At 38.8% G+C, this 17477-nt stretch overlaps 1 non-coding gene across 1 annotated transcript; it reads left to right on the forward strand.

Annotated features, from left to right (window-relative positions):
- The first annotated feature begins 4569 nt into the window (after positions 1-4569).
- Positions 4570-4677, forward strand: LOC112773495 (small nucleolar RNA R71). Its single transcript, XR_003188042.1, has one exon. It is a non-coding gene; the product is annotated as a small nucleolar RNA R71 (small nucleolar RNA).
- The last annotated feature ends 12800 nt before the right edge of the window (positions 4678-17477 follow it).

Here is a 17477-nt window from a genome sequence, read left to right on the forward strand (position 1 = left end):
TACAAAAAAAGAAACTAATTACTGATGCAAAGTACTACTTGTGGGATGAGCCCTATCTCTTTAAGAGATGTACAGACGGAATTATCCGTAGGTGTGTCCCCAGAGAGGAAGCACATAGAATCTTATGGCATTGCTATGGATCTCAATATGGAGGCCATTTCGGAGGTGAGCGAACAGCCACCAAGGTCCTCCAATATGGCTTCTATTGGCCTACACTCTATAAAGATTCCCGAGAGTTTGTACGTAATTGTGACAGTTGCCAAAGAGCTGGTAATCTGCCTCATGGTTACGCCATGCCTCAACAAGGAATCTTGGAAATAGAGTTGTTTGATGTATGGGGAATTGACTTCATGGGACCTTTCCCACCATCATACTCAAACACTTATATTCTGGTGGCAGTTGACTATGTATCAAAATGGGTTGAGGCTATTGCCACACCCACCAATGATACTAAAACAGTGCTGAAGTTCCTCCAGAAACATATCTTTAGCAGGTTTGGTGTCCCTAGAGTGTTAATCAGTGATGGGGGCACTCACTTCTGCAACAAACAGCTTTACTCTGCCATGGTTCGGTATGGAATTCGCCACAAAGTGGCCACTCCATATCATCCACAAACCAATGGGCAAGCTGAAGTCTCTAATAGAGAATTAAAGAGAATCCTGGAACGGACAGTAAGTACCCGTAGAAAGGATTGGGCACGGAGCTTGGATGATGCTCTGTGGGCTTACAGAACAGCATTCAAGACCCCTATAGGGACCTCTCCATACCAACTCGTGTATGGTAAGGCATGCCACTTGCCCGTGGAACTGGAACATAAGGCCTACTGGGCAACCAGATTCCTAAACTTTGATGCCAAATTAGCAGGAGAAAAATGATTGCTCCAGCTAAATGAGCTAGAGGAATTCAGATTCACAGCTTTCGAAAATGCCAAGCTTTATAAAGAAAAATAAAAAAAATGGCATGACAAAAAGCTGTCATCTAGAATCTTTGAACCAGGACAGAAGGTCCTGTTGTTTAACTCTAGACTCAGGCTATTCCCCGGGAAACTGAAATCCCGGTGGAGGGGACCATACGTGATTACAAGTGTGTCACCATATGGTTATGTGGAGCTTCAAGATATTGATTCTGATAAGAAGTTCATTGTCAATGGACAGAGAATCAAGCATTATCTTGAAGGCAACATTGAGCAAGACTGCTCAAGGCTGAAGCTGGATTAAAAGCTCAGCAAGGTCCAGCTAAAGACAATAAAGAAGCGCTTGCTGGGAGGCAACCCAGCCATGGGGCAACAATCCTCTAAGCATTTTGCCCTATTTTTATTTTTATTTGTTTATATAAATTTCACTGACACTAAGGTAAAGAATCATTTGCATAAGTTTACAGGGTTACAGAAGGAATCTACACACAAAACAGAGATAGGGAGCTTACTGGCAAGAAAACGCCAGTGAAGGCCATTTTGGGCATTCAGCGCCCAAAATGAGCATCCAGTGGGCGCTGAACGCCAGTAAGGATAGTTATCTGGCGTTCAACGCCAGAAAAGGGCAACAACTGGGCGTTGAACGCCCAGGATAGCAGCATTTGGGCGTTGAACGCCCAAAATAGGCAGTGTTTGGGCGTTCAAACGCCAGGATGGTGGGGAGGAGCTCTCCCTCTACCCATCTCCTTCTTTTTCTTTTGCTTGAGGACAAGCAAAGCTCTAAGTTTGGTGTGCTTATCCGTGATCACTAAGATCATGGCCCCTAAAGGAAAACAACCCACTCTAAGAGGAGCAAGGGCGTGATTTAAAGGAACTGAAGCACCAGAAATTCTCTCTTGAAGGACCAAGCACCTCACAGACTAGAGGAACATCCACTTCCCAAACCTCAAGGTTGTTGAGTTCTAATCTTAGCCTTAACTCTGTGATAACTGTTCTTATTTTAATTTTACCTTAGGAGTCATATAGTAGTAATTAGTATCTATTTTGATTTTATCTCCAATTAAGCTATAGTTTATTTTTCTCATCATCAGCAAACATGAATAAAGTAGTAGATCTTTTGAATAAGAAGCAATAAAATTTCGAGTTTTAATAAGAGAAATTCTAATTAGCTAAATGTGGTGGCAATGCTTTCTGTCTTCTGAATGAATGCTTGAACAGTGCATATATCTTTTGAATTTGTTGTTTAAGACTGTTAAATATGTTGGCTCTTGAAAGAATGATGAACATGAGACATGTTATTGAGAATCTGAAAAATCATCAAAATGATTCTTGAAGCAAGAAAAAGCAGCAAAGAACAAAGCTTGCAAAAAAAAAAAAAAAAAAAAAAAGAAGCAAAAGCAAGCAGAAAAAGCCAATAACCCTTAAAACCAAAAGGCAAGGGTAATTAAAAAGGATCCCAAGGCTTTGAGCATCAGTGGATAGGAGGGCCTAAAGGACTGAAATCCTGGTCTAAGCGGCTAAACCAAGCTGTCCCTAACCATGTGCTTGTGGCGTGCAGGTGTCAAGTGAAAACTTGAGACTGAGCGGTTAAAGTCAAGGTCCAAAGCAAAAAGAAGAGTGTGCTTAAGAACTCTGGACACCTCTAATTGGGGACTTTAGCAAAGCTGAGTCACAATCTGAAAAGGTTCACCCAGTTATGTGTCTGTGGCATTTATGTATCCGGTAGTAATACTGGAAAACAAAGTGCTTAGGGCCACGGCCAAGACTCATAAAGAAGCTGTGTTCAAGAATCATCACACTGAACTAAGAGAATCAATAACACTATCTGAATTCTGAGTTCCTATAGATGCCAATCACTCTGAGCTTCAATGGATAAAGTGAGATGCCAAAACTGTTCAGAAGCAAAAAGCTACTAGTCCCACTCATCTAATTAGAATCTGAGCTTCAATCAAAAACTCTGAGATATTATTGCTTCTCAACCTATTAGTCTTCTATTTTATTTGTCTAGTTGCTTGAGGACAAGCAACAGTTTAAGTTTGGTGTTGTGATGAGCGGATATTTTATACGCTTTTTGGGGATAATTTCATATAGTTTTGAGTATGTTTTAGTTAGTTTTTAATCTATTTCTAGTAGTTTTTAGGAAAAAATTCATATTTCTGGACTTTACTATGAGTTGTGTGTTTTTCTGTAATTTCAGGTATTTTTCTGGCTGAAATTGAAGGAGCTGAGCAAAAATCTGATTCAGGCTGAAAAAGGACTGCTGATGCTGTTGGATTCTGACCTCCCTGCACTCAAAGTAGATTTTCTGAAGCTACAGAACTCGAAATGGCTTGCTTCCAATTGCGTTGGAAAGTAGACATCCAGGGCTTTCCAGCAATGTATAATAGTCCATACTTTGCACAAAGATAGACGACGTAAACTGGCGTTCAACGCCAGTTCTCTGCCCAATTCTGGCGTCCAGCGCCAGAAAAGGATCAAAAACTGGAGTTGAACGCCCAAACTGGCACAAAAACTGGCGTTCAACTCCACAAATGGCCTCTGCACGTGGATTGCTTAAAGTCTCAGCCCCAGCACACACCAAGTGGGCCCCATCACACCAAGTGGGCCCCAGAAGTGGATCTCTGCATCATCCATCATAGTCCACTCATATTTTGTAACCCTAGGCTACTAGTTTAGTATTTAAACAACTTTTAGAGACTTATTTTGCATCTCATGACATTTCAGATCTAAACTTTGTATTCTCTGACGGCATGAGTCTCTAAACCCCATTGTTGGGGGTGAGGAGCTCTGCTGTGTCTCAATGAATTAATGCAAGTATTTCTGTTTTCCATTCAAACACGCTTGTTCCTATCTAAGATGTTCATTCGCGCTTAACTGTGATGAAGGTGATGATCCGTCACATTCATCACCTTCCTCAAACCATGAACGTGTGCCTGACAACCACCTCCGTTCTATATCCGATTGAATGAGTATCTCTTAGATTCTTTAATCAGAATCTCCGTGGTATAAGCTAGAACTGATGGCAGCATTCATGAGAATCCGGAAAGTATAAACCTTGTCTGTGGTATTCCGAGTAGGATTCAAGGATTGAATGACTGTGACGAGCTTCAAACTCCTGAAGGCTGGGCGTTAGTGACAGATGCAAAAGGATAGTAAATCCTATTCCAACCGGATCGAGAACCAACCGGTGATTAGCCGTGCTGTGACAGAGCGCGTGAGCGTAGTTTTCATTGGAAGGATGGAAGGTAGCCATTGACAACGGTGATCCACCAACATACAGCTTGCCATAGGAGGACTTGCGTGCGTGAATCAGAAGACAGAGGAAAGCAGAGATTCAGAAGACAAACCATCTCCAAAACTCCAACATATTCTCCATTACTACACAACAAGTAACTTTTAATTTATGCTCTACTGGTTATTCATAATTCAACTGATAAACATAATTGACTTCCTGACTAAGATTTACAAGATAACCATAGATTGCTTCAAACCAACAATCTCTGTGGGATTCGACCCTTACTCACGTAAGGTATTACTTGGACGACCCAGTGCACTTGCTGGTTAGTGGTACGCGTTGTGAAAAGTGTGATTCGCAATTCGTGCACCAATAGCTCAGATAAACCATCATAGAATATATCCAGGATGGTCCATTCTGAAAGCATGTCAGAAGGACACTTTTTGGTCAGCTGCTTGTATCTTTCCCAAGCTTCATAGAGGGATTCACCTTCTTTCTGTCTGAAAGTTTGAACATCAGCTCTAAGCTTGCTCAGCTTTTGAGGAGGAAAGAACTTGGCTAAGAAAGTCGTGACCAACTTATCCCAAGAGTCCAGGCTGTCTTTGGGTTGAGAGTCCAACCACACTCTAGCTCTGTCTCTTACAGCAAAAGGGAAAAGCATGAGCCTGTAGACTTCAGGATTTACTCCATTAGTCTTAACAGTATCACAGATCTGCAAGAATTCAGTTAAGAACTGAAAAGGATCTTCAGATGGAAGTCCATGAAACTTGCAGTTCTGCTGCATCAGAGAAACTAGCTGAGGTTTCAGCTCAAAATTGTTTGCTCCAATGGTAGGAATGGGGATGCTTCTTCCATGTAAATTGGAATTAGGTGCAGTAAAGTCACCAAGTATTCTCCTTGCATTATTGTTGTTGGATTCGGCTGCCATCTCCTTTACTTGTTCGAAATTTTCAATAAGGTTGTCTCTGGATTGTTGTAATTTAGCTTCTCTTAGTTTTCTCTTCAGAGTCCTTTCAGGTTCTGGATTAGCTTCAACAAGAATGCCTTTTTCTTTATCCCTGCTCATAAGAAAGAGAAGAGAAAAAGAAAAGAAGAGGAATCCTCTATGTCACAGTAAAGAGGTTCCTTATTGTTAGTAGAAGAAGAGAAGAAGAAAAAATCTGAACTCAGAGAGAGAGAGGGAGTTCAGATTTTTGGTGAGTGATGTGAGGAAGAGATGTTAGTAGATGAATAAACAAATAGAAGAAGATGAGAGGGGGAAGTGAATTTTCGAAAATAAATTTTGAAAAAGGGTTAGTGATTTTCGAAAATAGTTTTTGAAAAAGGGTAGTAGTTTTCGAAAATTTTTAAAATCAAAGATTAAAAAGAAATTTTGAAAAAGGGGGAAGATATTTTCGAAAATTAGAGAGAGAGAGAGAGTTAGTTAGGTAGTTTTGAAAAAGATAAGAAACAAACAAAAAGTTAGTTAGTTAGTTGAAACAAATTTTGAAAAGATAAGAAGTTAGGAAGTTAGAAAAGATATTTTGAAATCAAATTTTTGAAAAAGATAAGATAAGAAGATATTTTTGAAAAGATATGATTGAAATTAGTTTTTGAAAAAGATTTGATTTTTTTTAAATCACAATTAATGACTTGATTCACAAGAAATCACAAGATGTGATTCTAGAACTTAAAGTTTGAATCTTTTTTAACAAGTAAGTAACAAACTTGAAATTTTTGAATCAAAACATTAATTGATTATGTTATTTTCGAAAATTTGATATAAAAATAAGAAAAAGATTTTTGAAAAATATTTTTGGAATTTTTGAAAATAACTAAGAAATTTGAAAAAGATTTTGAAAAAAGATGAGATTTTTAAATTGAAAATTTGATTTGACTCATGAAAACAACTAGATTTTAAAAATTTTTGAAAAAGTCAAATCTAATTTTTGAAATTTTACGAGAGAAAAAGGGAAAGATATTTTTTTTTTATTTTTGAATTTTTAATGATGAGAGAGAAAAACATGAAAATGATGCAATGCATGAGAATTTTAGATCAAAACAATGAATGCATGCAAGAATGCTATGAATGTCAAGATGAACACCAAGAACACTATGAAGATCATGATGAACATCAAGAACATATTTTTGAAAAATTTTTAATGCAAAGAAAACATGCAAGACACCAAACTTAGAATTCTTTAATGCTTAGACACTAAGAATTCAAGAATGCATATGAAAAACAAGAAAAGACACAAAACATGCAAATGCAAAGATCAAAAAAGAAGACTTACCAAGAACAACTTGAAGATCATGAAGAACACTATGAATGCATGATTAGTTTCGAAAAATGCAAGATGCACATGCAATTGACACCAAATTTATAACATGACTCAAGACTCAAACAAGAACACAAAAAAATATTTTTGATTTTTATAATTTTATGATTTTTTTGTATTTTCTTTTAATTTTTTTCGAAAATCATTTTGAAAAAGAAAAATAAGGATTCCAAAATTTTTAATATGAATTCCAGAAATCTTATGCTCTTTAGTCTAAAGCTCCAATCAAAGGGTCAGGCATGGCTTAATAGCCAGCCAAGCTTTAGCATGTAACAGGTAGATCATGAATCAGCAGTAGGTGGATTAGCACCAACTAGCTTGCTCTTGATAACAAACTGGAAGCCTCAGTCCAAATGAATTTGGACATGGCTTTACAGCCAGCCAGGCTTCAACATGCTTCATGAAACACTAGAATTCATTCTTAAAAATTCTGAAGAAAAATATATTTTTGAAAACAAATTTTTTTTTTTGAAAACACAGGAGAAATTTTTGAAAGATTTTTTGAAAAATTTTTGAAAAGAAAACAAAAAGAAAATTACCTAATCTGAGCAACAGGAAGAACCGCCAGTTGTCCAAACTCGAACAATCCCCGGCAACGGCGCCAAAAATTTGGTGCGCAGAAATTGTGATTACACTTTGATTATGTAAAATTCATTGCTCTTTCTTTCCCTGGTAATGGCGCCAAAAAACATGATGCCAATACCATGGTTCACAACTTCGCACAACTAACCAGCAAGTGCACTGGGTCGTCCAAGTAATACCTTACGTGAGTAAGGGTCGAATCCCACGAAGATTGTTGGTATGAAGCAAGCTATGGTCACCTTGTAAATCTCAGTCAAGCAGATATAAAATAGTAATGGGGTTTTCGAAATTAATTAATAAAACAGGGATAGAAATACTTATGTAAAACATTGGTGAGAATTTCAGATAAGCGAATAGAGATGCTTTCGTTCCTCTGAACCTCTGCTTTCCTGCTATCTTCATCTAATCAGTCTTACTCCTTTCCATGGCTGGCTTTATGCAATGCATCACCATTGTCAATGGCTACTTTCGGTCTTCTCTCGGGAAAATGATCCAAATGCCCTGTCACGGCACGGCTAATCGTCTGGAGGCATCACCCTTGTCAATGGTTACATCCTATCCTCTCAGTGAACATGGTCAACGCACCCTGTCACGGCACGGCTATTCATCTATCGGTTCTCGATCATGCTGGAATAGGATTTAGTATCCTTTTGCGTCTGTCACTACGCCCAGCAATCGCGAGTTTGAAGCTCGTCACAGTCATTCAATCATTGAATCCTACTCGGAATACCACAGACAAGGTTTAGACTTTTCGGATTCTCTTGAATGCCGCCATCATTCTAGCTTACACCACGAAGATTCCGATTAAGAGATCTAAGAGATACTCATTCAATCTAATGTAGAACGGAAGTGGTTGTCAGGCACGCGTTCATAGGGAATGATGATGATTGTCACGTTCATCACATTCAGGTTGAAGTGCGAATGAATATCTTAGAAGCGAAATAAGATGAATTGAATAGAAAACAGTAGTACTTTGCATTAATCTTTGAGGAACAGCAGAGCTCCACACTTTAATCTATAGAGTGCAGAAACTCTACTGTTGAAAATACATAAGTGATAATGGAGTTCATTGGTCTCGGCCCCAGAGGGGAACCGGAGTAACCAATACTTTGAATACAATGATAAAAAGTTCTATTTATAATAAACTAGTCACTAGGGTTTACAGGAGTAAGTAATTGATGCATAAATCCACTTCCGGGGCCCACTTGGTGTGTACTTGATGCACGGAAAACTTGTCTCTCAACAAATCTCCCTTCGGCAAGTGTACCGAAGTTGTCGTCAAGTAAAAACTCACAATAGAGTGAGGTCGAATCCCACAGGGATTGATTGATCAAGCAACTTTAATTAGAAGAATGTTCTAGTTGAGCGAATCCAGAATTTGGGTTGAGAGTTGCAGAAATTAAAATGGCAGGAATGTAAATAACAGAAAAGTAAATGCTAGAATTAAAGGACTGGAAGTAAATGACTGAAAATAAATTGCAGAATTGTAAATGGGAATGGGGGATTTGCTCATAAAAGTAAATTGCAGAAATTAAAGAGAACGGGTAAGATTAGAGATTGGGAGTTCATTGGGCTTAGGAGATGTTGCAATTCTCCGGATCAAGTTCATTTTCATCTCTTCCTCAATCAATGCACTCATTGATCTCCTTGGCAATCTTAAGTGATTGAATTACAATTCCTTACAATTCAATCTCTCAAATCTTGATCAATAGCCAATTCCTTGGTCAATTGCTCATGAGAAGAGATGAAGTATGGCCACTGATTATACCACATGCATTTCCCAAACCAAGTATTGAGAGGGTTACAGTCACATACCCATCCAAACCCAATTTGGTCCAGCATGAGAAAGCATTTCTAGCTTGATCTCTTCATTCCTCTTCCAAGGTTCAAAAGAGATCCAAGTTTGAATAGCTTCTCTTCCAAGATAACTACTCAATTGGATGAAGATCGAAAGCTTTCAAGTAAAATCAAGAAGAAAGATAGAAGAAGAACAATGAAAATTAGTATTGATCCATCAAATTACAACAGAGCTCCCTAACCCAATGAAAGGGGTTTAGTTGTTCATAGCTCTTGAAGATGAAAACAAAGATGGAGAATACATCATAAAACTAGAAATTTCAAAGAAAGTAAATACAGAGAGTTGTTCCTCAGCCTCCAGAACTCTTTTACAATTCAAAGCTACTCCTATATATACTACTCTTCTCAGCTTCTAGTTCACTCTTCAAGTCTTGGGCCTTTGGATCTTGAGTTTGAAGCAGTTCTTTTCTTTATTTGGGCTTGGCTTTACTTGCAGAGAAAAAGTGCGGAGTGGGCAGAGACTTAAGCTCAGGGCGTAAGGAATGTTAATCATTTAGTGAAAGTCCAAGTTTGGGAACGTTAGTGACACTTAACATTGTCACTAACGTTCCAATGCACCCCTTTTGCCTTACGTTAAAACCCACGTTAACTAGGTTAACGTGGCTTTTAACGTTGCCTTGTCAACCTTCGAGAACGTTAGTGACACTCAACATTGTCACTAACGTTCCAGTGTGCCCCTTCTTGCTTCACGTTAAAGCTCACGTTAACTAGGTTAACGTGGCTTCATCTAACGTTGTACATTCAATGTGCCCCTAAGTCTCACGTTAGAGTCCACGTTAACTAGGTTAACATGGCTACTAACGTGGCCATCTTTTAGCCATCCCAACGTTAGTGACAATGTTTAGTGTCACTAACGTTGGCTCATCTTTCATTTCTCATCGTTAGCTTCCATGTTAACCAAGTTAACGTGGAAGTTAACGTGACTCTTGGGGGTTGTGTGGTTGCTTCAACGTTAGTGACAATGTTGAGTGTCACTAACGTTGTCGACAACTCTTCATCCTCTACGTTAGTTCCCACGTTAACCAAGTTAACGTGGGAGTTAACGTGGTACTTAGCACCATAGGCCAACGTTAGCGACAATGTTGAGTGTCACTAACGTTGGCTTCTCTCCCTCCCCCTTAACGTTAGAGGCCACGTTAACTAGGTTAACGTGGCTTCTAACGTGGCCACTTATGAGTAATTGCCAACGTTAGTGACAATGTTGAGTGTCACTAACGTTGGCTCAACTTCTTTTCTCCACGTTAGAGTTCACGTTAACTTGGTTAACGTGACTCTCTAACGTGGGCATTGATGGCTTTTTGAGAGTGTTATTGGCAATCACTTTTCTCATTAATCTTTGCAAGTTACCTCCCCTTTTCTTGCTTCTTTTTGGTCCTGAAATCAAGCAACAAAGTGCATCAAAGCTCTAGTCCAAGTCATGAGTGATGCAACATAATATTTGTCACTAAACTTATGCAAAATCCTCATGAAATCATGTAAAATGCACAATGTATGCTTGAGTCAAGGCATAAGTGAATATCTACCCAAAACTAGCTTATTCTTAAAGAAATGCATGAAACTAACCTAAAAACAGTAAAGAAAAGGTCAGTGAAATTGGCCAAGATGCCCTGGCATCAGTGCTAGGGCTGAGCTTGAGTGTTACACGTGTAGAGGTCCTTCTTGGAGTTGAACGCCAGCTTTTGTGCCAGTTTGGGCATTGAACTCCACTTTGCAGCTTGTTTCTGGCGCTGGACGCCAGAATTGGGCAGAGAGCTGGTGTTGAACGCCAGTTTGCGTCATCTAAACTTGGGAAAAGTATGGACTATTATACATTGCTGGAAAGCCCTGGATGCCTACTTTCCAACGCAATTAGAGGCGCGCCATTTCGAGTTCTATAGCACTAGAAAATCCACTTTGAGTGCAGGGAGGTCAGAATCCAACAGCATCAGCATTCTTCTTCAACCTCTGAATCTGATTTTTGCTCAAGTCCCTCAATTTCAGCCAGAAAATACCTGAAATCATAGAAAAATACACAAACTCATAGTAAAGTCCAGAAATGTGAATTTAACATAAAAACTAATGAAAACATCCCTAAAAGTAACTAGATCCTACTAAAAACATACTAAAAATAATGCCAAAAAGCGTATAAATTATCCGCTCATCATTAACTAAGTTAACGTGGCAACTAACGTGGCCAATTATGAGCTTGGTCCAACGTTAGTGACAAAGGGGAGTATCACTAACGTTGGCCTTATTGTCTTCTTCCACGTTAGAGTTCACGTTAACTAAGTTAACGTGACTCTTAACGTGGGCTATGATGGCTTCGAGGGCGTTATTGGCGATTACTTTTCTCATTAACTTTGCAAGTTAGCTCCCATTCCACGTTAGAGGTCACGTTAGTTAGATTAACGTGGCTGCTAACGTGGATCTTCCTTGCTTCTTTTGTCCTGAAATCAAGCAATAAAGTGCATCAAAGTTCTAATCCAAGTCATGGGAAATGCAACATCCAATTTGTCATTAAATTCATGCAAAATCCTCATGAAATCATGTAAAGTGCACAATGTATGCTTGAATCAAGATGTAAGTGAATATCTACCCAAAACTAGCTTATTTTCTAAGAAAATGCATGAAACTACCCTAAAAACAGTAAAGAAAAGGTTAGTGAAACTGGCCAAAATGCCCTGCATCAGGTGCCTAGCTTATTATATGTTTCTTTCTTTTTGTTGCCAACGTTGGTGCTATCCGTTAGTGGCCTAACTTTCCTACTAACATTGGCTTTTCTTTTATTCTTTCTTTTCCTTTTTTTCTTACAAGGATCTTTTTCTTAACAGGGTTTCATACAATGCAAACTAAGCTCATACTTAAAGGAGTACTATACCTTTCAACTTTATTAGTGAACTTACTAAGTGTTCAAGCATGGACCACCACATATTCCCTTATTCTATCTTCTATCAAAGTGGACTATTACTCTTTCTTTGTTTCACAACATTTTCTTTTATTCATGCATGGGAACAAAACATACAACTCAAGCAAGAATGCAATATGGCATGATGTAGACATTTAAACTAGCAAGCTAAAATGACAAATGAAGGAAACAAACAGAATGCAAAGGAATATGAAAATAGGGCACAATCACACTTCCAATTAAAGCAGTTCAAATTGGAGATAGTTAAGAAACAGTACAACCTCTTGATGTCTTCTTGTTTCCTCCTTGTCATCATTATCCATAGCTTTTATATTCTTTTTTGTCTCCTTGGATGATGGTGTATGGTCCTTCCAAGAGATTGATTGACTATCTGCAAAGATATTGGAAGTTGCTTGTCCCCCAAGCACTTGAGAAATGGTTAGCATGCATGTATGCTTGTACGCTTCTGAACTTGTTTTGGTGTGTGAACACCAAACTTAGTTCCTTGGCAACACCTATTATGCAGCAACTTGATTATATGCATTAAACGTTGTGCTTTTATTCCTATGAGAAAAAGAAGCTATAAAACTAGAATGTAAACAAGTAGGATGCAAAGTTAATTAATTTCTGTAATTGCTTGAAATTTGTGATTGTTCATGATTGTCTCAAGGGTTACTTTGTGCTTACATAATGTTAATGGTGGAACACCAAACTTAGTACCATGCATTCACCCTTGATTTTGTTCCTTTGTTAGAACAATCACATTGGTGTGCAACACCAAACTTAATTCCTTGCAATATAGAGAAATCTACTTAACTCCCTTATTGAAACAACTAAGAAAAGAAAGTTATCTCTGGTTGGGTTGCCTCCCAACAAGCACTTCTTTAACATCACTAGCTTGACGTCTTGTCCCTTAATCATGGAGGCTGAAAATCATAGTGCCTCAGTTTGTCTCCTCTCATATGAGCTTTCTTCCAGTGTCTTGTATGATGATCTCTATGTGCTCCAATGAGAGGATCTTGCTGACAATGTAGTATTCAGAAGGATGTGGAGGTGTTTTCAACTGTTGATAAATCAGCTTCACTTTGTCTCCTGGTGAGAATCCTTCTGTTGGAATCTTCTTGTACCTCCACCCCTTAAGCACTTTTTTCTTACTTTTCTTCCCCTTTTTCATTGACTCTCCCTTCTTGGCCAACTTAATGTCAGGACCCTTCTTCTCAATTGTCATCTCTGGGGCTTCTGTTTGCACGTCTTCCTCATCTTTTCTATTCTCGTGATCCTTTTGCTTCTCTTCAATCTCTTTCTTCTCTCCCAAGGCTGAGTTTATAAGTGATTCCTTGGGCTTCTCCTTCCAGTTTAAGTCCTCATCCTCAATTCTCAGGCAGTTTTCCTTCTTAGCAGGGAGTAGTATTTCTTTGACGACATTGAGAGTTATTTGTTCATTGTGTTCCCTTAAGATCATCTCTCCTTTTTCAACATCAATGATGACTCTTGCTGTGGCTAGAAAGGGTCTTCCCAGTCGGATTGAGTCACTTTCTTCCTCATCTAAATCTAGAATCACAAAATCTACTAAAATGTTGAAATTGCCCACCTTGACTAGAAGGTTCTCTACCACTCCATTGGGTATGATGAGTGACCTATCAGCTAGTTGCAATGAGATTCTTGTAGGCTTCACCTCCTCTATAGATAGCTTTCTCATCATAGAAAGTGGCATCAGATTAATGCTGGATCCCAAATCACACAAAGCCTTATCAATTGGCATGTTTCCAATGGTACATGGTATGAAGAAACTCCCAAGATCCTTGAGTTTTGGTGGTAGGCCTTTCTGAATCACAGCACTACACTCTTGATTTAGGATCACAGTTTTTTTTCTTTCCAGCTTCTCTTCTTGTTGATGAGCTCCTTCAGAAAATTTTGCATAGAGGGACATTTGTTCTAATGCCTCAGCAAGTGGAAGGAAAGTTGATCTCTAGCTTCTTGAAAATCTCAAAGAATTTAGGGAATTGTTGGTCCTTGATTTCTTTGTGCAGTCTCTGAGGGTATGATAGAGGAGGGACATATTGCTTCACCTCCTTTCTCTGCCCTTGTGGTTGTTCCTCTAAGACTTTCTTGCCCTTTAGTGAAGTTTGTGGCTCATCCCTCTTTTTGGAATCCTCATTGTCATTCTCTTCAACCTCTACTTCTTTCTTGCTGTCAGCTTTGTCATTCTCTAATGTCTTTCCACTCCTTAGTTATATTGCCTTGCATTCTTCCTTAGGTTAGGTGATAGGCACAAAACTTGTCTCTCAACAAATTTTCTTCGGCAAGTGTACCGAATTTGTCGTCAAGTAAAAACTCACAATAGAGTGAAGTCGAATCCCACAGAGATTGATTGATCAAGCAACTTTAATTAGAGGAATGTTCTAGTTGAGCGAACCAGAATTTGATTTGAGATTTGCAGAAAATTAAATGGCGGGAAAGTAAATAGCAGAAACAGTAAATGCTAGAAATGAAGAGCTGAATGTAAATGGCGGAAAGTAAATTATAGAATCTTAAACAGGAATGGGGTAATTGCTGATGCCAGGGCGTCTTGGCCAGTTTCACTGACCTTTTCTTTACTGTTTTTAGGTTAGTTTCATGCATTTCCTTAGGAAATAAGCTAGTTTTGGGTAGATATTCACTTACACCTTGATTCAAGCATACATTGTGCATTTTACATTATTTCATGAGGATTTTGCATGAGTTTAGTGACAAATTGTATGTTGCATTACCCATGACTTGGACTAGAACTTTGATGCACTCTATTGCTTGATTTCAGGACCAAAGGAAGCAAGGAATGGGAGGTAACTTGCAAAGTTAATGAGAAAAGTGATTGCCAATAACGCTCTCGAAGCCATCATTGACCACGTTAAGAGTCACGTTAACTAAGTTAACGTGAACTCTAACGTGGAGAAGGGAAGTTGAGCCAACGTTAGTGACACTTAACATTGTCACTAACGTTGGCAAATGCTGATAAGTGGCCACGTTAGAAGAGGGGAAGAAACGCCAACGTTAGTGACATTCAACATTCTCACTAACGTTGGCCTAAGGAGAAATATACCATGTTAACTCCCACGTTAACTTGGTTAACGTGGGAGCTAACGTAAGAAGCAAGAGTGGTCGACAACGTTAGTGACACCCAACATTGTCACTAACGTTGGAAGCAACCACACAACCCCCCAAGGAGCCACTTTAACTTCCACGTTAACTTAGTTAACGTGGAAGCTAACGTTGATGAGTGAAAGAATGGCCAACGTTAGTGACACTCAACATTGTCACTAACGTTGGGGATGGCTAAGCATGGCCACGTTAGAAGCCACGTTAACTTAGTTAACGTGGACTCTAACGTGAGACATAGGGGCACCTTGGAACGTTAGTGACAATGTTGAGTGTCACTAACGTTCTCGAAGGATGGCAAGCCCACGTTAAAGAGCCACGTTAACTAAGTTAACGTTGGCTCTAACGTGGGAATAAAGGGGGCTTTTCAAAGTTATTGGGAATGTTAAGTTTCAATAACGTGTGCGAAGGACTTAGAGGCAACGTTAGTGGCAACGTTTATGCCACTAACGTTGAAGTTAACGTGGCTTTTATTTAGTAGCGTTAGTGAGAAAGTTGATTGTCACTAACGTTCTCGAACTCATATTTTTCACTAAACGTTAACACCCCTAACGTCCCGAGCTAAAGTCTCTGCCCACTTCACATTTTCTCTCTGCAAGTAAAGCCAAGCCCAAATGAAGAAGAGAACTGCTTCAAACTCAAGATCCAAAGGCCCAAGACTTGAAGAGCCAACTAGAAGCTGAGAAAAGTAGTATATATAGGAGTAGCTTTGAATTATTGAAGAGTTCTAAAAGTTAGAAAAAGAGAACTACTCTCTGTATTTTACTTTCTCTGCATTTTCTAGTTTTAGGATGTATTCTCCATCCTTGTTTTCATTTTCAAGAGCTATGAACAACTAAACCCCTTTCATTGGGTTAGGGAGCTCTGTTGTAATTTGATGGATCAATACTAATTTTCATTATTCTTCTTCTATCTTTTCTCTTGATTTTACTTGAAAGCTTTCGATCTTCATCCAATTGAGTAGTTATCTTGGAAAAGAAGCTATTCAAACTTAGATCTCTTCTGAACCTTGAAAGAGGAATGAAGAGATCAAGCTAGAAATGCTTTCTCATGCTGGACCAAATTGGGTTTGGATGGGTATGTGACTATAACCCTCTCAATACTTGATTTGGAAAATGCATGTGGTATAATCAGTGACCATACTTCATCTCTTCTCATGAGCAATTGACCAAGGAATTGGCTATTGATCAAGATTTGAGAGATTGAATTGCAAGAAATTATAATTCAATCAATTAAGATTGCCAAGGAGATCAATGAGTTCATTGATTGAGGAAGAGATGAAAATGAACTTGATCCGGAGAATTGCAACATCTCCTAAGCCCAATGAACTCCCCATCTCTGATCTTACCCATTCTCTTTAATTTCTGCCATTTACTTTTATGAGCAAATCCCCCATTCCCATTTACAATTCTGTAATTTATTTTCAGTCATTTACTTCCAGTCCTTTAATTCTAGCATTTACTTTTCTGTTATTTACATTCCGCCATTTTATTTCTACAACTCTCAACCCAAATTCTGGATTCGCTCAACTAGAACATTCTTCTAATTAAAGTTGCTTGATCAATCAATCCCTGTGGGATTCGACCTCACTCTATTGTGAGTTTTTACTTGACGACAAATTCGGTACACTTGCCGAAGGGAGATTTGTTGTGAGACAAGTTTTCCGTGCATCAAGTTTATGGCGCCGTTGCCGGGGATTGATTGTGCATCAACAATGATTAAATTGGAAGATCACTAGATTGAGCATTTTTATTTTGTGAATTTCATTTTCTGTTTGAGTGATTTACTTTCTGTTTTAGTTAAACTTCTTCCCTTCCCCCTCTACTCTTTTGTTTTTCTTTGTTATTTTCAATTCTGTTTGCTAACCCACTAACTGTTTGATATATTGCATCACCCACAACTAACAGTAATTCTGACACAAATACTTTCTGCACCTATCTTTTCTTGCTTGCACTTGATGGTTGTATGACAGGGAGAAGAAGCGGGGCTTCAACTTCCTTCGATTCTGAACCTGAGAGGACCTTCCTTAGATTAAGGAGGGAGGCAAGAGGAAAGAAAGTGGTTGGTGCTGAGGAAGAGGAGGAATTCTTTGAACCAAATATGGAAGACAACATGGAAAACCATCATGAAGAAGAGGATCACAACCATGGGAGAGGAGGTAGAGCAAATCATGCTGGGGAGGATAGAAGAGTTTTGGGCTCTTACATCAATCCAAACCCAGGAAATTGTGGAAGTAGCATCCAAAAGCCAACAATCTATGCCAACAACTTTGAACTTAAACCTCAGTTCATCACCCTTGTTCAGAACAACTGTTCGTTTGGAGGAGGTGTTCAAGAAGACCCCAATCAACATTTAACCACCTTCCTGAGAATATATGACACAGTGAAGTCTAATGGTGTTCATCCTGACGCCTATAGACTGCTCCTATTTCCATTATCACTTAGGGACAAAGCAGCCAAGTGGCTGGAATCTTTCCCAAGGGAAAGCTTGACAACTTGGGAAGACATGGTGAACAAATTCTTAGCAAGATTTTACCCTCCTCAACGAATCAAT

This window comes from Arachis hypogaea, chromosome 18, assembly GCF_003086295.3.
Source record: "Arachis hypogaea cultivar Tifrunner chromosome 18, arahy.Tifrunner.gnm2.J5K5, whole genome shotgun sequence".
In the NCBI taxonomy this organism is placed as follows: domain Eukaryota; kingdom Viridiplantae; phylum Streptophyta; class Magnoliopsida; order Fabales; family Fabaceae; genus Arachis; species Arachis hypogaea.